Source organism: Excalfactoria chinensis, chromosome 8 (assembly GCF_039878825.1).
Source record: "Excalfactoria chinensis isolate bCotChi1 chromosome 8, bCotChi1.hap2, whole genome shotgun sequence".
NCBI lineage: Eukaryota > Metazoa > Chordata > Aves > Galliformes > Phasianidae > Excalfactoria > Excalfactoria chinensis.
The window spans coordinates 4,971,784-4,994,864 of record NC_092832.1 but is presented as its reverse complement, the minus strand read 5'-3'; the positions used below and the strand labels follow the sequence as shown (position 1 = coordinate 4,994,864).

The 23,081-nt window shown below is 36.5% G+C and overlaps 1 long non-coding RNA gene across 1 annotated transcript in view; it reads left to right on the top strand.

Moving 5' to 3' along the window:
• Positions 1–3,109: 3,109 nt before the first annotated feature.
• The window catches only part of LOC140255263 (uncharacterized), a 56,569-nt gene continuing 36,597 nt past the window's right edge, over positions 3,110–23,081 (top strand). Inside the window, exon 1 of the long non-coding RNA XR_011904444.1 lies at positions 3,110–3,206. This is a non-coding gene — a long non-coding RNA (uncharacterized lncRNA). The remainder of the gene's footprint in view (positions 3,207–23,081) is intronic.

The following is a 23,081-nucleotide window of genomic DNA, read 5'->3' as shown; positions in this document are numbered from 1 at the left end:
TTTCACCAGCGGAAATTACTGAAGGACACAAATCTATCTGCTTTCCCCTGTACACAGAAAAAGCCTCCCAGGCAGAGGTTTCAGTTCAGCACATTCATTACCTTTTAATTGCTTCTAAATTACATCGTGACCTGTTGCATCAATAGCCAAATCTAACAGAAACTAGCACAGTCTGAGCATATGTGTTGTTAAAATCTTTACTGGCAGTTGTTTTGTCACTGAACTGCATGAAGGACGCTGCATGAAGGACGAAGTCATTTTGGGATGTTTTTCAGTAATGTGCCATTAATATTGTTTGGAAGTAGCTTTAAATATCAGCTTGTTTACATGCTAAAAACATTTCTTTTGGGCAGCAAGCAGCATAGAACCTTGTGTCGCTGTCAGATGTGTGCGTATATATATAGGTTTTTTTTACATTTTACTCCTCACTGACTAAATGTAAAAGTTTCAATGTCAGCTGTGGCATACAAGCACGTCTACAGAAAGTGTACTTGCATGTGAAGTCTCAACTGAATAAAGCATTTTATTTAACATTCTAAGCCACGATATAAAAATCACCCTTGGAGAAAAGATAAGCTTGAATACTTCTGTGGCTGAGCCACAGCAGGCACAGTGCCATAAAAGGTAAGCTATCATATCGACTGCTGTGGAAGCTGAGGTATAAAAAAATCATTGCTCCCCTGGAAGACTTATTCAAAGCTATTTCACAATCACTTATAGGATGTAACCACACCATCTTACCTGCTAATAATTTCAGCTAGCTAGCATGTGTTTATTTCTTTGTTTTACTCCTTCCCTCACCAGAAAAAATGCAATTACTGCGAGACCAAGTATTGTGTTCATTCCTTATTGCAACTGCCATTTTCTTCAAGCTTTCCATTTAGTACTGTGTGTTTATAAGGTAAGATCAGTTGTTCCTCCTTTACATTTTGGAGGAAGCTCTGTGTCTTGTTTCTTTAAGAGCACCTGGTTAACTATGAAGAACATAGTTTTTATGTGCTGACTTCCTCTGAAGCTTCCGTCATTGAAGATAGATTTATCACAGTTTTTTGCACTGTGAAGACTGCCCTGACTATGTTCTGTAGGATGATTTCCATTTTAGAGCCTGCGGACCTTTGGATTTCTGAACAGGTTACTCTGGTAACGGTGTGGGATGCTGGGAGGCAATTCAAAAGAAAGTGGTTCAAATAAAAACTATGTGGCTTGTCTGTTGGCTAGTGTATGCTAGCATTTTCAAGCATTCAGATTGTTGTGTTATTTTCAAGTTGTGTGGTCACTTCTTAGGGAACTCTTTCATCAGAACAGACTATTCCCAAGCCTGCTGAGAATATCAGAATTTCTTGATGGTCCTTAAATTGCAAAAGAATTTCATCTCCTCCCAGGGTTGTGGGTTATTCTCTCTTATCTTGTGATCCAAGAGGGAACCCTAAAGGCAAAAAAAGAAGTGCTGGAATTGACATCTGTCACAGACTGATGAAGCTCAAATGAAAAACAGAAATAGCCATGAGTGTACAGTGATTCTTTTTGGACAGAATGACCAGAGATTGTAGAGAGAGAGTATTACACTTTCTGAAAGACAGGTGAATATGACACACTCATACCACATCCAGTAGAGGGTAAGTCCTCTGCTGTGTTCCATTGCTGGTGCTGGTTCCAAGCACCACCTTTCAGGTTATATTCTTCACTTCATGTGTGTATTTGAACAAAAATGCTTGCTAGGATACTGAGAAATAAGCACTAAGAGTATTGCATCTGGAAATGAGTTTTCCTTTTTTATGGACTATATGTACCTCTGTTAGTAATGGACTTCAAATTTCCACAAGGCATTCAAGAAATGTTGCAGAATGAAAAAGGTTGGAAGGGACCTCTAGAGATCATCAAGTCCAAGCCCCTCAGCTAAAGCACGTTCCCTAGAGCAGGTCACACAGGTAGGCATCCAGGCAGGCTTTGTGTATCTCCAGAGGAGAGACTGCAACCTCTCTGGGCAGCCTGTTCCAGTGTTCCGTTGCTCTGACAGTGAAGAATTTCTTCCTTGCACTAGTTTGGAACTTCCTGCATTTCAGTTTCTGCCTGTTGCCCCTTGTTCTACTGTTGCTCCCCAACAAAATGCTTGACTGGGAACAGTGTAGAACACCGTAGTCTTGTCTTGTTTAAAGTACTAATGATATTACTAAGATAATTAAATTACCCTTACATATAAAGGAAAATGAGGACTGAAAATGCCTAGCCAGTGATGTAAGTAATCCTACTACGTGGTTATGCTCTTCAATTCGAACTTCAAAAGTGTACCAGCTACCAAAATTGCTTCAAACCTACTTCAGATGTTATCATAAGGAGAAGTTAAATAGGTAATTGACAAGGACTAGCCTAGTAAAGGCATAGTATAAAAAAATATTATATATATAAATATTTATCAACTAATTCTCTTTAGGAATTATATTTTGGGTGCAATTTAAAACAAACAAACAAAAAAAACACACTGAAACAATTCTGTTTGATGTACCAGAAAGCTCTCATAGTACAAAACTTCTTAAACTAATTTATTTTAATAGAGTTCAATGGACCATTTCAATGAAAGGTCTATCTCTGTTCTTCTCCCCATAAAGCAGCTTTCGAATGTTGGCAGATGTGATCTACTGCAATGCTATGAAACTGCCTGACTTTAAATCAAATTTAAGTTTTTACTCTCCCTCTGCTGTGCAAAAGTTGACTGACCTCACTAAATAAAAAGCTAAATTCAGAAGAGTTTTTAAGAATACTCATGTCTGAATCTCAGAGCTGAATGAATCACTCAAGTTTAGCCTTTCACAGGGATTAGTCATTGCGCTGTGGATCCCCACTGTTCTCTACAAGAACTCCATAATATTCAAAGGATCAGCTCGGCTCAGCTTGCTGTTGTGCTCTGGCTCGGCCTGTAGGAAGCCAGTGTGGATGCAGGTGTGTTGTAATAGGCGTTAGCAAGGACACGGGTTGTGACGTGGCAGGACCTGCCCTGCTCTGTTATGTAAATTGGACGCACGCTTTTGACGAACGCTTAAGGGGTGTAGACGAACCAATTTAGTGTACTTAAGAAGCTATTGTGCTGCAATAAACGCCATTTGCTGTACCTCCATACTGATGTCAGTGTCGCTATGGTCCTAGCGAGGGTAGTTGACTAGCCCCCGGCAGAATGCGCCTCAGACACAGGAGCTACAGCTACTACAGAGGTGAGCTCGCACTTGAAGCCGCATCTCTGTGGCTGCTCTTGATGGCCAGGAGTATCTGGTTTTCTCCCCTGTTAATTTATACGCATTTCTGAACCTGTTGACTTTTCAAATGAGGCATGGGTGAATTTTACAAAGCCTTTAAGATGTTTTCAACAAGTGTGCCTAAACACACTTAATTTTCTTGACTGTCATCATGTGAACTGAACAATCACCTCAGTATGTTTTAGGCGTAGGTTAAAGTCATAGTCCAAGTGCTAACCTGTCTGTGTGACTCTTACGGTGCCAAAAATCTAAATAAATAAATGTAAACTGGTTCTGCAGAAAGCACCCCTGAAGGGATTTTCTTGCTAGTGTATCTGATTTGCAGATAATCCGAGTCTGTTTTGTTCCACTTCCTGGCAAAGCAGCAGGGGAAAGTTAGCTGCTTTGCTGGAAGAGGATGTGGTATCAGGTGCCCTCAGGCAAGGACAAACAGCTGAGGTCTCTAGGAACAGCTTTAAGTTGCACTAGGACCTGTGTAATAGAGCTGCCTTGCTGACACTTCAAGTTTCTTCTGGCTGTGGCTCAGAGGTGCTTTCACTTAGATGTGAATTAGGCTTATTTTTAACTTCTGACAATTGGAGAGGTGACATCCTTTTTCCAAGGTAACACAAGAAGATAAAGAGAGCCTGGGAAGGGAACCCATCTCTCCTGGCTCTAATTCCAGTATGTGTTAGTCTCAAAGCATCTTTTCCTTCCTTGCCTGTATGCATTTATCTCTCGCTTCCATACTGCTGGTGTTTTTGCTGCACTGTACAAGCTGCTAAGCTTTGAAACCGCAGCATTATAGGTAATGAATGGCATAAATTTTCTTGCAAGTACTGTGTATACGTAGCATAACCATATTAACACTGACAAGCCAGCTTTTATGATTGGCAAATAAATCCTGAAGACGAGCTCCAACGTAAAGTTAGTATCTGCCACGTAGATATTAACCAAGGGAATAAATAGCTCTTGTTAAAATGTTTTTTGGTCCATATAGAACTGTAAATATTTAATTTACCCCATAATCTTTTATCAAAGAGAGTACTTGTGGAAATGCTGGAGATAGTAAAATATTTCAGCTTCCTATTGTTTTCTTCCCTCAACAGATACTGAGATCAAATCGTTTTGTTGACTTTTTGAAATGAGATAAAAACGATGAGACAATATGTAGACATGGTACAGAAAAATAAGCACGCGTCAATAAAATAAAGTTGTTTCAGTGTGGAATCTTTCCCTCAAATTTATATTAAATAATTTTGTTTATATCTCATACAATCTGCGAAATAAGTTTGGTGTTGTTGCTGCTTAGATAGAAAGTATAAGAAATGAGCCTGAGTATCTCAGTTAAAAAAATTCTGAATTATAGCCATCACTGAATGAACTGTGCTTCGTAAGGCTTGTGTTGCAGGTGGCAATAAATATTGCAGCATTCTGATTCTACATAAAAAAAAACCTATAAAACCACTTTACATAGTCTTCAATTCTTAGCAGTGGCTAAGTGGGGTTGAATTATATTCTAGCAGCAGTATGAAGTTCTTTTAATTCTGAGGATGGCAGTGGTTGAGGTGGATCCCTTGCCATAATTAGTGGAGCCTCTAGGCTGCTCAATTTTATGCTCAGCTACTTATGATCTCAAGGGTCTGCTTGTAAAGGGGATATCTTAGGGCATGAGTAAGCATAATTATTCCTGTGAAGGAAATAGGGGTAGTGTGAGCAGTAGTATTATCTCTTACCCAGAGACCGTCTAAACCTGGCAAAATCCTTAAGGGTTTAGTTGTTTTTGACTCAATTAGGTCTGTAGCTCTATGTCAAGTTTGAGAGTTAATGGTAGTTAACCTGTTAATCTGGTTGAAGGATCTTGTTACCCTATATAACCTCAAAGCCCTGGAACAACTGAAAACAAATGGTGTGTTATTGTAGAGGAACACCTTAATTTGTTCTAATACTTGGATGAGGATGCAAAAGTAAACTAACTTAAATTTACACATCTGGGGTGGACTGGGGATTTTCATAAATAAGTATTCCTTTGTTTGTGGTTCTAGATAAGGACACACAGAATTGAAAGGCATTTCTTTTTTCTAGGTCTGTATTAGTACTAATGCCATTGGAACCCTTAGTTACTTCCTTTGCACTGGAAATACAGCAAACAAGCCATTGCATCTGGCAGGCCACAGCTAATAACACTGTAATAAAGCCAGATGCCCAGATGAAGCTGTGTATGTTCATCAGCTTGAGTCTATACACAGTCAGTTCTGTCTTCTTCCTGTACTGCATGCATCCTAATGCATCATAATGCACATTTGCTAATTGGTTTCATAGCCTGTTCACTTAATGTACGTACCAATCATTTTTCTTTGTGCTCCAGGCTGTATTTCCTGCTTTCACGCGTCTTGCTGTGTAACCTTGGAAAGGGCATGTACAATGTAAATTTTGAAATTAGATTTGAAATAAGTTTTCTTTTTAGGCTTTTTCCCCTTGTGATGGTCTTGCAAGAGAATTCCCTTTGGGCTTTAACTTATAATAGTTTGGTTCCAAACTTATTGGGTGATAAATTGTATATTCCAATGCGATTTCTTTGTGGTTGCAACAAAACTGTTTAAATATAGGAACAATTTACTCGTGACCTTTTCAGTGTTAAATGGATGAAGAACAGTTTTGCTGGCATGCCAGTGCAGTTGAAGTCTCTTCTATTAAAAATTCCCATAGTCCACTTGAATAAATGTCTCCAGGAAAGTAAGAGGTGGTGGAAGAGTTGGAAATGACTCCATGGGTTGTAGGGGAAGTGCAGTGTGAGCAGAGCTCTGGATGCTTGAATCTGTTCTCTACCTTGTTCTGTTGACTTATAAAGAACCACTCTTATTTAGTCTGAGAGCTGTCTAGAGTCTCTTTGTGGGCAATTGACATCCCATGTGTTATCAGCCAAGGCAGGTGAGGTTAGCTGCGGTTGTGGATGTTTTCTTCTGAGTATGTACTGTTGTGAGAGAAAAGAAAGGCCAACTGATCGTGCCAATTGGGGATGGAGCTGTGGCTTTACATTATTCAACCAGTCAGAATGTGTGCTTTTATTTTTTTGCTTAAAATAACGTCTCAAATCAAAGAACAATCCTGTGTGTATGGAGGAATGAAGGACAGAGAATATATTAGTTGGCCCTCACATTGTTTCATTAATACTGTAGCTATTAAATTTTTACACAGACAAGATAGTGCTTTATATTTTAGGCTGTTGAGTTTTTAATTTTAGAATTGGTAAAGGATTTTATTGTGTAATAAAATTTTGTCTAGCTCCATATTTGCTGAGAGTTAGGATCCAAATAGAATAAGGTCATCAAAACTTAAGTAATTTAAGCCTATCATCTTGTGCTTATAACCCCATAACATCTCAGTAAAAAAACTCATTATTGATTGTGCCTAAGGCTTTGGATAAAGTATGTCTCTATATAGTTAATTGTACCCCAAGGTACGTGTTTCTGCTGTGGCAAGCTCAATTTAGTTTTGTGAAAGTATTACCTGGTAAGATTTGCAGATGGGTCTAATAGATACCCATTAATTAGATGACCACAGGAAATGTAGAGCTGTCCAGTTGAGAAATGGGACTTAGTAATGAATTATGTTTAGATGTGCCAGCATTAATGACATCTTAGTGTTCAGTGTATATGTACCAGGGGAAGCAAATGAAGGAACTATTTAAATAAGTTGAGCTGAACTTGTATAGCATTGCAGATAGGTTAAAGGTAGCTGATTCAGGATCTGATCCTAATCTGTTTGAAGCCATTGCAATAAGAAGCTCAATGCGAGTTTGAGACTGCACCCTATTTTATGTCTACTCATGTACCAGTGGTAGGGCAAAGAGATAAGCTGTTTGAAAAAGATCAAAAGCTTTTCAGCTGGTATCTTCCTTGTTTCAACACTGACCTTCTTTGCCTAGTAGTACCCAGTTGTCTGGAGGAGCTCAGTCTGCCAAGCTTCTACAGAGAAAGGAAGCACAGTGTTTTGTGGGTGCATCTAAAACTTGCACTTTGGTAGCACTTATTTGTATTTAACAACCATTTTTTGCAACAAATGCCTTTCTGCACTGTTTTTGGGTTTTTTGTTTTGCTTTGTTTTTGAGGCAGGAAATTCATTTTTTAGGTACACATCACTAACTTTGCATTTAAGCAAAAGCATTCGCATCTGCAAGACTGCACAGTTAACTGTTAGAAACAGTTTCCCCAATGAAGCAAGAAACAAGCACATGCTTATGGATAGGAGAGGGAAAAGGATGGTTTCAAACCTGTTTAAACAAAGGTTTCTAAAGAAGAAATTATTTTCATTGTTAGATAGCTGGAAAATATTTTTCCATTTAGGGTAAGAGAACAGATAAATGAAATTTGGATACCTCTACAGCAAACTAAAGCACAGTGATTTGCAGAATATAATGAGGGTGAAGCACAAGTTCCTCTTGTCTTTCCATCCTCTCACTCTGTACAAGCATTTGAAGACAATGATAAGCGAGGTGGGAAGTACCTGGAAGCAATTAAATGTTTGTCAGCATCTCAAGTGTTCCCAAAGGCTGTATTGTTCAACCAGCAGCTACTCTTTTCAGAGGCCAAAAGTGTGTTCTGCTTCCTGCAGTCTCTTGAAGCAGCCATCAGTTCCTCCTGCCGTGCTGAATCTATACAGGAGGGGAATATGTGCATTGCACCATTCCTCACTGTGCAAGCGGGGGAGGGTTGGGCAGGGCAATCTGTTGTGCACCATCAAAGCAACAGCTGCAAGAGGTGCTGCAGGAAAATACAGTGATCAGAACAGTGGAATAGTCCTTGCACTGGAAGCTTATCACTGCAATTAAAGATTTCATTTATGTAATTGTAACTAAGCTCATGGGTTAGAGCACAGTGGACTCGCTAAATACAAGGAGAAAGTTCAGAACAACTCAATCTTATTTTTCTTGTGCTTATGAACATTTACACAGGATCTCATTCTTGGGTTGAAAAGAATCACCAAAATGCATTTGACATTTACTGCAGTGTAGACATCTTTCCTTGAAAATGGCACCCAAATGGGTTTTAGGTACAAATTAAACTACATACCTATTGATCACTTGTGGCAGAATTGTAGAAATTCCTGTTGACTTCTGGCTATCATTTTAGCACTGTGCCCCCCATGTCTCCCTGGAATCTTCTCCGCCATTTCTCTCTAATGCATAAAATCCAAAGGGGAGCGTGTCTTCTCAGGAAGAAGCCTGATGTCCTTCCTCACTTGGGTGATGATTTGAATTTTAATCAATGGAACAGGGTTGACTGTTCAGTATCTGTGCAGCTCTCATAGTGTTCTGGGATACTCGGAAGTGTAAAGCATTTATTTAAAAGCAAGTCAGTAACAAGGTGCATGATTGAGATATGTACTCAAATTTTGGTTACCAGAGTTACAAAATTTTCACTTAATTCAATGTGTGATTTATACAAACAAGCTTAGTAGATATTCAGCAAAGAAATCTGACTAAACGGTGGCTGTTTGTGATGCTTTTTCAGGGTGTGGGAGGAGGTCTGTTTTATTTTCTTTGAGAAAGCTATCAAGGAATGGGGAAACTTATTTTCAGCGTGTGCATTGGTGGTGGTGCACAGTCACTCCACGCTATTCTGTTGGTTATTTTCTAATTTGCTATGCTGTCTAAAATATGTGAATAAGCATTAAAAAATAGTAACAAAACTTATACGTAGTTGTTCTGGGGGCTATTTACAGTTGCAGATCCTATAGATGAAGCTGTTAACTAAAATACATTAATTGGCTGAAGTGCTTTCTGTTGGAAAAGCAAATCATGTGGGATATAACTGTTGTGTAAAGAAAAAAATAATTTTGTCAAAATAACTTCATAGAATAAATATATCCTGTACTCAGTGGAATTCTGGAAAGGTACTCATGCATTCATTCTTATACTTCTCTCTCCATCGTACCTCAATTGCTTTGCATATTAAAGTAGGATTCATAGCTGGCTGACAAGTCTAAATGCAAATGTATTGACAAACCTGCAGAGAACAGTACTGTGCAGATGTGCACAGCATCACCAATTGTATGTGACAAAATGCGTATTTTTACAGCTATTTTTCTGAATGTCTCTGAAAGAAAATTAAAACTTCAGATGATGTCATTTTGTAGTAACATGAGACTAGTGCCTGTCATGCTGCTGCATCTGAATTTTCTGTCTGGCATGTTATCTCACTTACTCTTGCTTTCCTTGGTATCTCATCTGGCTAATTTATACTGTGCTGCTTAACCAGACCTTCTCCAGTCAGAACAATAACCTGGCATTCCTCTATCAATTTTATATATATATATTTTTTTTTGTGTATTACTCCACTTTACATCTCAGGGTAGAATTTGAGCTGCATGCAGCAGTGGGTGGAAATGGGAGGATGACCATCAGAGGAAGCAAATAACAGCTTACTTCATGAGTGTCCCAATTCTTCTGCAAGAGCAGAAGTAACAGTAACACATGCAAATAAGGGGGCTGCAGAGATCTTAATGAAATACTACTTATTGAGTTGCTTGTATCATGCATCTTTATGCAGCCTTGTCTTGAAGGCACTTTCTTTAAAGTCTGTGTTGCATAACAATCCACTGAAGTCAGTAACATGTGAATCTATATGTTCTAGCACTAAGTGTGTCAAAGAAATCAGGAGACAATTAGTAGTGAAGGAAGAAATTTTACCTGAAATACATATTCTCCAGTTTTTGTTTTTGGCTTTTGTAATAGTGCTCTGTGATAGAGTCAGTTTTTTGTTTATTGTATGCATAGCACAACTGTGAGTAATACGTGCCAAGAAGCACAATTGCTTTATTTTCTGTGACTGCATCGAATTCTAGTTGCTGTAATTAGCTACACTGATGGTTCAGGTTGCCATAATACCTTTCTGACTGATTTGATTTTGATTTTTTTCTGTTTACTTTTTGCTTTCCTGGAACTTTGATGTTGATTTTTATTATTATTATTATTATTTTTAATGACGATCCTGGATCATAGCTCGTAGTATCAATTGTAGCTTATGCAGTTTTCATTTGGAAATTGCTCCCATTGACTTCAGCTTATTTCTTATTTTCTTACGTGTGCACACTTACCTGCTCTGCTCCAAGAAGCGATAATCCTGCCTTTATGCCCGTAGTGCAGTTACTGATAACAATCCAGCAACATCTTTGCTCATGTCAGACTCTCCATAAATAATACTTTCTTTCTCCGAAAAAATAGTGGCTAATTATGATAGGCTGCTTTATGAGAGGCCAAAGGAAACATTCCATTTTGGGTGAGGGCTTTCTGGAAGTCCTGAATTAAGATACTCCTCTCACAAACCTTTGAGGTTACTGCTTTCAAACATTTATCTTACATTTGTTGCATGAACATAGATCTATGGAGCTTATTCATGCAGTAGCACATTTGGTGCACCATGGAAGACATGTCTCCAGTACTATCAAATAAAGTGTTTTGCGATGACTACATTCCACAAGCCCCTTTCATACGTTCCTTCATTCCTCCTATGCAGGATGTTGTTGAATGTTACTGTAGCTTAGAGCAAATATTTGCTGACTTTATAACAAATTCTGCTTCCCCAGTGGTGTTTTGGTTACTAGCTTGTTCTCAGCTTCAAGTTTAGCTTAGTTGTTCGTATGCCAAAACAGATGATGGTCAGATATACTTATTGCATATAATGGACAAAATTCTTACTAAAACCATAAAAGGTTTTGTGTTAGACTTGGCAAAAACCGCAAGATAACACAACTGATCTCCTTGTGTCGTGTTAACTCAGGGTGCTTGTTTTAGTAGTTTAAATATGATTTTCTGGCTCAGAATTCACTTTGTATCTACTATTTGAACCCCTGTGACTAGCTTCATGGGTGGGTGACAGAGTTTAGGCTGTATATTATGCATGAGAAGAAATATTGATTAAAGAGATATGATCTGGTAACATTCAGTAAAAATTAGTGCATCTCTTCGGTTTAATCTGTGTATTAACCATGGTGTAACTACAGTAAAAATAATGTAGATGTAGCCAGGTTATGTGAAAAACAATTGCTAGTATAATTGTTATACATATTTTGCACTATAGAAAAAAGAAATCGATAAAGGCATTCCAATTTTTATCTTTCCAAGTTAATACTGAATTAGTGCTATTTATCCAATTAACCAAAATGTATGTATTTCTTTGCTTTCCATCATTCTAAATATTATATTTAAATAATTATTACCCAATTAAAATTTTAAAGATGTGCATTAATGCATAAATATATAATGCACAAATACATAAAATGTGCACTCAATACAATAGGTGATAGCACTAAGTTTAGGATGTTTTATGCAATGTTACAGGTGGACAATTTCAGGCTGGGTCAGGATATACTTTAAGCTGTCCAAAAAAATTGTAATTTGTTTCTAAGTTGCCACCAATGAGTGTAAGGTAAGGAAGCCTTTTTCTCATCACCTTTTGCTCGCCCCCAGACATGCAGTAGCATTAGTAATTTACTTGCAGTTACTTACACAGGTGTGGACTAGTCCATTCAGATTCTTCTGCTGCCTTTGGATAAAAGTAGGTAGTTCTTTTATCAGAGTGCTAGTTCTGATTATAATAGTCATTTCACATAAAATTACCACATTAAGGAGAGCAGAAATCTATTTGACCCACTGACATACTGCTGCATTCATAGAGAACATTACAAGAAATGTGATGACTATGTTGTTTCCAGTGGGAATAGAGCTTTAGTGGCTTTGTAGCTATTGTAATTCCATCTTATTTTTTCATATATATCCAAATTGTTTTCAGCAAATGTTAGGATATGTTAGAGAAAGTAGGAAGCAATTCAAAAGCTTCTGTTTTCCACTTCAGCTTGCATTATGTTTTATTTCTGAAGTAATATTTCATTATAGAGAAATATGATCATCTCACGGCCTTACTAATTGACCAGCATTGCCCTTGTTTTCTACTGGAATTAGCCAAACTGTCCATTCCCATATTCCTGTTTTCTCTTGGTAATAGGATGGTAGAAGTCCTGACGGGGGGAAAAAATTAAACCAAGGGATCTCACAGCATTAATTGCTGTAGATAGATTGGTGTGAATATCTATTTGGAAATACCACAGTAGCGATGATGGAAAGTTTTCATTTTCTGCCACTAAGAATAAAGCTTTGGAATACCACTTATTGTAAGAGTCAGTAAATTATAATGAGCTTTTGTTGCTCTTTCAGTAAATGAGTCTGGTTTCAGTTCTATAGTATTGTGTAGTGAGTTATGACCTCCCTACTTTGCAACACTGAAAAAGTAAACCTGAGTTTACTGGAGTGCTGTTGTTCTCAAGCATCATAAAGGCATAGAGGTTTTCAGCTGGTAAGCAACAAATTCCAGAATGGATGACCTGCTGGATGTGCTTTGACTCTGTTGAAGGGCTCAGTTCTAAAAAGATACAAGAAAAGCTTCAGCAGAGGCATATATAAGTAGTATGTGATTTGGCTTTAAGTGTCAAAATCATCAAGCTTTCCAATTCTTAAATAAGATTCCTTTCAAAATCAGGACCTTACTAAATTCAGAGAAGTAAATATAGGTGCTAAACCGTAATTGCATCTGAGCAACCCACAGCCAGAAAATGATTTTTAGAAAATTGATTTGTATGAGAAGCCTATTAAAGGGAAACCTAAGCAATTTATCTGATTGTGACTAATGCAGAATAAAACAACCTATACTCAAGTGAAAGGTAGTGTTGAAAGTGCCTCCGTGCCTGCTTATAAGGAGGAAAAGAACCTTATACTGAGAAATGTGCAACTAATTCTGTATACATGCTTTATTATGCACAGCTTGCTGAAAAAGATGAGGAATTTGAAATAAATTCACTACAATTTCCATGCTGATAGCATTATTATTATTATTATCAGCACTAGGTAGGGAAAGTTGAAATGTACTTCTCAGTTGCTGTATGTCATGACTAATACAGGCAATCAGGAGTAGGTTTCTTCTTCCTATAAGCGTCTGTGCACAGATAATGTGCTGGTACTTCTTCATAGCCAGGGTAATGCATGTCAGGATTAGGATCTATTCCAAAGTAAGAATGCAGAAATAGAGACAATTCATACACTAAAGAAACACAACAAAACATTGTTTAAGTCAGATATTGCCAATAATAGTCCCCTGTTAGGGAGAAATGAAGGATGACTATGTTTGGAGGGGATGGAGAAGCATATCTGATTTGTACATCAATCATCAGTTAAAGGAATGGGATTTATAGCTACCACCAGCATTGTATGGTAGGCTCCACCCTCCCATTTCCCCAGCTGTACCTAGGGCTGGTGTCAGAGTGAGGTAGGTCTGGGAATCTCAGAGACAAGCAGTATCCACAGCTCTGAATAACTGATGCTTGGAGTAAAAAGAATGGGATTTTTGTGGTGGTTTTTTGTTTCTTTATGAAGTATGTGTCAGTTATTCTGTCTCTTTGCAGTAGATAATTTCCTTGGTGCTGTTTCTTAGCACAGTGCTTCTAAGGTTGAACTTTGTTTCTCCTTGGTTTCGTGCTTTGGATTTCTTCTCTCATGTTCGGAGCATTCTCCTTGAGTTCCTGTTTTGCCCTCATTTTCAGTTCCAACCTACACATGTGCCCACTCCTGTGTGTAGAGTTAGTCGTTTGGGAAGTGCCACCTTTCTCCCCAGTAGTTCTTGCCCTCTTGTTGAAGTGTTCTTAATGGTAATATTTATTATTGTTGTTATCTCACTCCATACAGAAGCTTAATTGTTTTGTTTCAGGCTTTTTATTTAGCTGAGTGATGAGCATACTAACTACACTACAACTTTAATGTCTGTGATTGCCTATAGATCAAAGACAGGACACCAGCCTCTAACACTTTACAGGAGAAGAGGTTATTTAGCTAGCTGTATATTCCTGCTGCCTAGCAGGTGGATGTGAAGCAAGCCAGCATGATAGCACTCTGCAGACCCCTACAGTGTGCCACAAATAATGGCGTTTCAGATTGATTCAGCCACGTTAGCTGAACTGATATTCAGAGGTGATGAAGCCCCAGTCACAGTGTTTGTGTTTTGTATTGCTTCTACAAATAATGCTTCTACAAATATGCAAGGGTAGCTTTTGTGTGCTTTCAGATTACTTCTTGGAATCATGATGAAAACAACTTTCTGGATTTCTTATCGATGGAAATAAATTACACTGCTTTCTATTAAGTATTTTTCTTATGAATCAATGGTACCCATGATTTTTTTCCATGATACTTCTGATCTAAGACATACTATCGATATCTGTCTATCTATCTATGTATATGTATATATATGTATAAAAACCTTTTATTTTGAACATAAAAAATAGTGGGGAACAAGCTTGCTAGGAAAGAAAATTGTTCTGCTGCTTGTGGGGAGAACAAAACAGAAAACAGTTTATCTGTTACATAGCCACTGCTATTGGAAAGAATCCTGAGCAACAGTGTTGGAAAGCTGGCAAGGGAGGTTTAAGTATAGTCTTAGAGAACAAGATCCTAACTCGTTTTAAAGGTTTCAGAAAACTTATTTGTGAGGAATGGATTTATTATTATTATTTTTTAAATAAGTTGATTGGAATCTGGCTAGAACTGCTTGGACACTGTAGTCATTAAAAATGGGTGATAAATGCCAGGAGAACAGATAAAAAGAAAATGCATACAAATAGCTCAAATAAAAAAATGTGGTAAACCTCATTCTCTGATTCAACTGAAAATGTTAAGTGTTTTAACAGGAAAATACAAGCTGTGAGAAACTTAAGCAAAACATAATGCAGAATATACAATGCACGTATAAGGAAATAATCACTATAACTATGAAACACCAAAGCAATATCCTAATTATTTTGGCAGAATTTATCTGAACAGTGTAGTCAGAAATACTGTTATTTCAGAGGAATGAGCAATAGCTATATCTAGCTACATTTGAGTTCTAGAATGGGAAACGTGCTGCCACTTGCTTACTTTTAAGCATAGCCTTTTTTTTTCAATCAAGAGCTTGTTCCTGTATCTTAAGTGGGGCTACAGTGATGGAAGAGGATATAACAAGAAACAGCTTCTTGTTGTGAATGTTTGCATTTTATGTTCCTGATCCATTACCTAGAAACGTACGGACTCATAACTGTCACATTCATTTTAGAGAAGGGGAGTCGTATAAACTGAATTTTGCATATATAAAGTTTCTTCTCTAGTATAAACACATCTTATACATAGATGTGCAGCATATATATGTATTTACCCCTGTTTAAGGATGTAACTCATAAACTGAAATTCCAGTTTTGATTTCAGAAATGAAGCTACAAAAGGCTGTTGTTTTTTCCTCCTCATTGCAGCAGAAATGGCTTAGATTATTCAAAACAAATCATTAGATCTTTTCTTGCATTGGTTATTTTTGCCCTCTTCCTTCCTCTCTGCCATCTGTCTATCAACCTATTGGTTTTCCCAGTATTCTGTTCTTTGTGTTTTGGTGGTTTGTTTTTTTTTTTTAACCGTTGATGCAATATATCAATTTCCTTTTTATTACAAGATTTTTTCCCTCTGATCTTTAGAGGATGCTTATGGAAACTGAAACAAAGATTAGTTATAATGATGATGTAAGCTTGGGAATAAAACAGCATTGATCTGACATTGACTACGGTTGGTAGGAATATATCACAGTCTAGAAGAAAAGAATGAGGTCAGTAGTTTTGAACCTCTTACATATGTCAAATAATCTCGGTGTGTTTAAAAACTGGTGGTTTTTTCCCCATTCTGTTATTTTATTTACCAGATATTATCTTGGAATGATTAAAAGAATATTGTTAAAGAGCAATTTTTCAGATAAATCTTTTTAGCGATATGTTACTTATTCTAGTATACTGATTCAAGTATTTAACGGCCTTCTGTGCTGTTCTACCAAGCCAATTAAAGACAAATGGTGGATCAAACTGCTTTTGAAGCTACTTGGCAAGCTCTGTTCCTTAAAGACAAAGGCAAGAAGGGTCTGATCCTAAATATCAGGGTTCAAATTAGAGTGAATGAATTCTACTCAATATCTTGAATAGGAAGTCTATTTGAAAGGTGCATTCAACATTACTTTTTTATGAAGGCTACAAAGAAATTAAACCTTCCATTGTAACTCTGATTTTTCCAATCAGTCTATAAATCATGTTTCTTATGTTTCTTGAAAATGAGGGCATCTCTCTGTGATGTTTTGTCAGGTTACCTCCTATGCAAATACTCAAGGAAAACCATATAGCTCTCTACAACTATCTGAAAGGAGGTTGTGATTAGGTGATACCCAGCCTTTTTTCCCACTTAACTTAGGAACAGGACTAGTGTGAATGGCCGCAAGTTGCACCAGGGGAGGCTCAGGTTGGATATTAGGAAGAATTTCTTCTCCAAATGAGTTGTCAGGCACTGGAATGGGCTGCTCACAGAGGTGGTTGAGTCACCAAGAAATGTTTACATATTGTATTGAGTGGTATGGTTTACTGAGACAATATGGGCAGTATGTGGAAGTTTGAACTAGATATCTTGGAGGTCTTTTCCAGCCTTAGTGATTCTACCATTCTAAGTAACTGGTGTGTTCTCAAGTTAATGCTGTGGGGTTTTTTTGTTGTTTTTGTTTGTTTGATTTTTGTTTTGTTTTTTGATGAAGTTAAAAACCTGGTACATAACACAGGGTAAGGGTTCATAAATTACATTAATAAGTGCAGACCATCCTATTCTGCATTGTCAAATAATATTTTTCTTTGTACTTAATATGTTGGTTTCCTCTTAAGGACAGCAATCTCTGACCTTTTCTTTCTCTAGTAATTTGATGGAGCTTAGACAGAACTGTGTATTTCTAACAAAGGACATTATAAGATCTTAAGGTCTGCTATTGCGCTGTGATTTGTGACAAATGATCTTCCAAGGCATGATATTTTGTTGGAGGTCAGTGCTGCAGTGGTGGAACTGAACCTGTATTACAGGGATTATTATTATTTTTTTAAGTATGAATTGATTAAAAAAGTATTTGGTGAACATTTACAGGATGAGTAACTATTAATAATACAGTCTAGTTGTAATCTCCAACTAGATAATGCCTCAATTGCATATTGGAAGCTAGAAAGGTATTTTAGTCTAGGTTCGTCATCTATAACTTAATCACTCTTTTAGTTTCTGCCACTAGATGCCTTCTGATGCAGGGCTGAAATAGAACTGTCCGCTGCTGCATGCCCATTCACATCTATTCAGTATTGTGCTTCAAAAGCTTGGGTTTATTAGTTTTTAAGTTCATATAGCTATAACTGGGGAAGGGAGAGGTCTTGGCAATCACCAGAACTACTAAGTTATTGCAGAATTTCTAGAAGTTCAGAGTTTCTGTTCTCATAAATGCTGATTTGTTGAAACCAAATCTTTGTTGCAGAGATTTATACATTAGTTTTGATAAGGACAGAGTTCTGGAACATCAATCTTCACAGAATTGCTGATGGATTGAAATAAACCTGCATCTCATACCCAGGGAGAATGCCTCAGGGGCTTTCCTTCTTCTGTGCATCCACTGTACTTGTAATGGTCCTGAGCTCATCCTAGTGAGATATGAGAAAACTCTCAGTGAGAATGCAAGAGAGCTGCAGATTTTCAAGTTTTGATTATAGTCAATAGATGCTTTTTTTTTTTTTTTTTTTTTTTTTTAACAGCTTTCTCAACAGTTTGCCTTTACTTGGCTGTAAGGAAATTGAGTACCATTTTCTGACTAGCAGACTCTGACTTGAGTTTTTGTAGAACTATTTTATGAAATGCAGAAAATGCACCTAGTTATGCATCCCTAAGCCTACCTCTCTCTATAATATTTAGAAGATCAGCAAAACCCCCACCATTGTATCCTAACTTAGGAAACAGATTTGGTTTTCTTAATGTGCAGCCTATCCACTTGTATTCCAAATTTGTTTTATGGCATTTCATTCTATCACTACAACATATTCACATCACTTCTCATTCATATGTTTTCAATAACTCTGTATATTGATCACATGTGATGAAATTGCACTATTCACTGGATGAAAATATACTGGAATTGACTTTGTATGTTTCTAGTTAACACAGATTTCATGTAGACTATTATCTACGGCTCTGATAATTACGTGAAACCTTGGGTACAGTACATTTATGCCTGGTCAATATAGTCTAATATTGTTCTCCTTATGACTTGCTGTATTTAATAACTTCATTCTTCTCTTAAACGAAAACAAAAAAATCAACAACCCAGAAAGGATGAACTATTTGTGAAATGCTGTAGCATGGTAATTATTAAAACTGCCTGCTGTAGCATACTAAGAATACTCTCTAAAACATAAATATATATATGTGTAAGAATAACATGCCTCCAATTTCTTTTTTATTTTAAAATTCAGATGTGAACAAGCTTGATTTTTTTTTTTTTTTTTGCATATGTGACTTTAAATACATACTAATTTGTTTTGTGACTTATCATGGCAAACTGGTGTTTGCTATGTTTTCATCCTAATCCACGTAAACCTGTGCATAAGTATTTCAGATCCGTAAACAGAATGTTAGATAGGTTATATGTGAAAGCTTCGTTGGCCATAATGTTTTTTTTAAATACTGGAAGCCAGATTAATTCTCATACTTAAGCATTTTTAGTATGAGTACTACTTTACAAAGTATAAACTGTAGCTCAAGCATAGTCAATTCAGTTGCTGTGGAGACATAAATCCTTCTACTTATAATTCAAATAAAAATCATATTTCATAACCAGTAAAACAAACAAGTATTTTCTATGGGGAGATGCAAGATATAAGAATTGCTACTAAACATTACTCACAGTTTTGTATAATCACACTTCAGTGATTTTTGATTTGGTAAACAACACAATGATACTGAATTGAACTACTTAGTCATAAAATACAAAAATAATTATGAACTATACAAGGTAATACTAATTAAAATCCAGGCTCTTATACACTAATATGTATTGCACTCATAGTGAGATTGTGCTTTGAAAACAAATCAGTGTGATAGAAATTGAACGTGTTATGATTTGGGGCTCTTCATAAATTTTTAGTACCTATTATTTGCTCCATGCTCGTGTCTTGCCTAATTTGTCCTCAAAGAAGTACCTGTGCTTTGTGGCCTGCTACCATCCTCCCACCATCACTTTATCCTCACTTACCTTGTGTGCTGTGCTGTCATCAGAAAATGTCCTGAAAGTTTATTTTTTCAGAAGAAATGGGATCTCTTTGTGAAACTGTAATTTATAGACTGGGCTGTGCATGTTATGAACATTGCCTATCGATTTCACTTTGCCAGATATTATGGAAGGAAAGAACCAAGCAAAATGATTGTAATTATGCTGACTTCCTAGTATTTCCACACATTCCATCCTCCTTACTATATGCTAAAGGCTTTAAATGTTATGCTATGCCCCTATCCTATAATGAGTAAATAAGCACAATGGCGTTATGAAGTTATTTAGGACAGAATTTACTTGGATGCTTTTTTTCTGCATGTTGGAGAGTTTTCTAGAGGAAGAAACTTCACCTGTCACTAGTTAACTTTGCAAGGGCATTATATGTCTTGTGAAGCATATCTGCATAGTCCCTCTTGGAGACAGGACATGGCACTAGATGGATTATTGATAGCATCTGTAATGGTAGTTTCCTAATAAATGATGTTTGAAAGATCTCTAATATTTAATAGGATCTCTGAGATAGCAAAAATACATTTTCAGTGGAGCATTTCCTTGAACTATTCTGATGTATTTTCAGTATTGGATGTTAAATTATCCTTATTTGGGCATTCACAATGCAGCTTTTCATGTAATGAGACAGGAAAAACCTGAATTTTTTGAACACTTACGACATCTCTAATATTGGGTGCAGTAATGCTTGCAGAGGCAGCCTGTGCCATCAAATACTGCAGTGTTTTGCACATCTCAAACACTTTCTAGAACTTGTATTAGATTTACAGATTCTTTTAGGTTGAACAATAGTGTTATAATAATTGCTTATGAGTGTGACATGATATTGACTGTGGAGATTAAAATAGATATTTGCTGTTTATATGTTTCTTTTGCACAGCTAGGTAGAAGCTAATCAGGGTTTCACAGTATCTAGAGTTTATGGTGTTTTCTGTTGCAAATAAAAAGATATTTATGCTGTGGATATGTTAGTAAAAAGTTTGTTTGTTTACCATAAACTGAGATCTCAGGCTCTTGTAATGGGAACAGCTGATCTTACCGTCATGTGTTTGCTTTGAAGGGATTGCAAAGTGGATAATGAAGACGTTTTAGCAAATTTGAATATATATATATTTTTGTCATCATTTAGGTTTTGATTTTAATGACTACTCATTAAAAAAAGAAAGTCAGCTTTTCATATAGACAAGGTAGTTCGACCCATGTTAACTTTAGTGAGAGCATAACTGGGAGGCAAAATTTTCAGGTGTTCCACATATGACTCCTTTCACTAAAAATGATAAAGGATTTGAATAGAATATTGTAGTGTTTGCAATTGCTCCAAAACCAGTAATCTTTGCATATTGACATCTAGATTTTTTAATGTCTATAGTGTGATCAATTTAAAATGTGACTCAAGGTAAACTACGGTAGTGGCATGATTTTCTTCTAAGTGTTGCAATCTCCAAGGTCTTTCTGTGATTAGGGTGGTTTATTTCAGATGTTTTTGAGATAAATGCATTCTGGAGTTCTCTTTCTTTCTAATAATTGGTACTGAAAAAAAAGAATCTATTCTCATATTTCAATTATTATTTTTGATTTTCTGAAAAGAAAGCAAATAACAACAACAAAAAAGAACCACCACAAACTGTTTCTTGGATATCCAACTCTGTCATAGATTTTTACTGCCAGCAAACATGAGTTCTACTGGTAAACAGTGGGATTTGGCAGAGTGAAACTTCCAGTGCTTATTTCTCTAGTTCTTCTCTAAAGAAGTCTTGAGGTATTGAGTTATAAGATGTTAATGAATTATTTCTGGTGCAGTTATGTTTATTAACATATTTGCATTGTACTGACTTTCTTCATTCTATTTTTAACGAATTAGATGTGCATCATATTAGTTTTCTGTCAAACAAGACTGGAATACAATTACTGTTTAAAACATGGCCCAATTTAGCATACTCTTTTTAAAGAAGCAAGTAATAGATTATATTTAAGATAAAATTGAAATAAAAATCGGCTTCTCTATGGACTGTAACTGCTAACTAGTCCTTAATCACGAGGAAATGCTTCTTATTCAGGTCATTGCATGTAAATCCATGTTTATTTGTCAAAAGAATATGAGGATAGATGTTTCCAGGTAATTTCTTATTGGAGTGAGAAAGTCCTCAAAAATCAGGCCTCAGCTTAGTGTTCTGAAACATGGGAACAGAAGAGCACAGGATACATGATTTCTAAGTTCTTTCAGTGTTGTTCAGCTAATTTTTTATTGTTTCTGAGGTCATGGTTTTTTTCTTAATTTCATGACTTGTGTTATTATTCAGAGAGTTGTGAAATTTCCGAGGGTTAATTGATTTGAGAATCTTTGTATAGCATTAGAAGGACCTCTTGGCTACTTTATTTCATTATCCTACTGTTGTAGCAAACCACGTCTTATTATGTGTTTTATAAGCTAATGGATATGCAGATGACATCAGCTTTGAAACCCAAGGTTGGTTACTTCTAGTTACTAAACATTCCTTCTGTAAAGTGATATCACTTCATTCCTTTTTTCTTCTCCTTATGCTTTCAAAATGACTGGTTTGTTTGTTTGTTTTTTAAATCCAGTCAAGCTGGCATTCATTTGCCTTTCAGAGAATTTCTCCCTAACCTCCAGACCTTTCCAACCTCTCTAGACACTGGACTTATTCCTTTCTTTGTTGTTGTTGTTGTTATGAAGTACTGTCCAAAGTTGATGGAAGTTTTGTCTCTTACCAAAATGAGCTAGAACTTTAAACCTGTTCATTAACCTGTTTATGCAGAGTTTTGAGCATAAACTGAGTAAATTAAATGTAAAAGTGAGGAATACAGGCTATCTAAATTAATTTTAAACACCAATGAATAAGGAAATCTCTGAAAAATAACTCTGAAAACAGTAAGGATATTGAATATCATGAAACACCTTACAAGATTTTTGTCAACTATGGTTCAAATTTGTATTTAATGCTCCCTGTTGAGGGGGACATGAAAGAGAACATTGCCTTGTTGAGAAGCATGAAGAATACTGGAGTGTCACTCAAGTTTCTCTAAATTTTAACACACCTCTGAAAGGAAGAAACATAAAATGTCAGTAATGAAATGAATCTTGAGCTTTGCTAGCAAGGTGGATTTGATGTTTTGTATGAAGAGACATCTTGTTTGATTGGAAAAGATCTTGCCTCCCATTTATTGTCAAACACGTTGATTTCTTGCTGTCAAAAAGTGCTGTTCCATTTTTGGTGTATCAGCATCAGTCTTCTGCTATTACAAAGCTGGTGCCGTTGGCTGTCAAGCTTGCACAGGTTCAATTGGCGGACTTATCTGTCTTCAGCAGGATTAGACAGAAATATGTCTCATTCACATGATGCTCCAGCCTTAGGCTGCACCAGCCCCAGGAAATTTGAGTACATTAGCTTCAAAGAAACTGTCTGCAATCCCTTCTGACAGCATGCTCTACAAAGTACCCTCCAATCTATTCCTTAAGCTGTTTTCTCTGTCTTTAGTATTTACTCTTTGTATTCCATAAATACTTTAGCACTTGTCTTGGCTATGGCTGGAAATGTTATGGCATTAGGTGTTAGACCATACTTTAATAATAATAATAAGTATACATTAGTTTTATGCTAATTTATGTCAATCTATAATGAAAATAATAGCCATTGGTCCAGTATAAAAT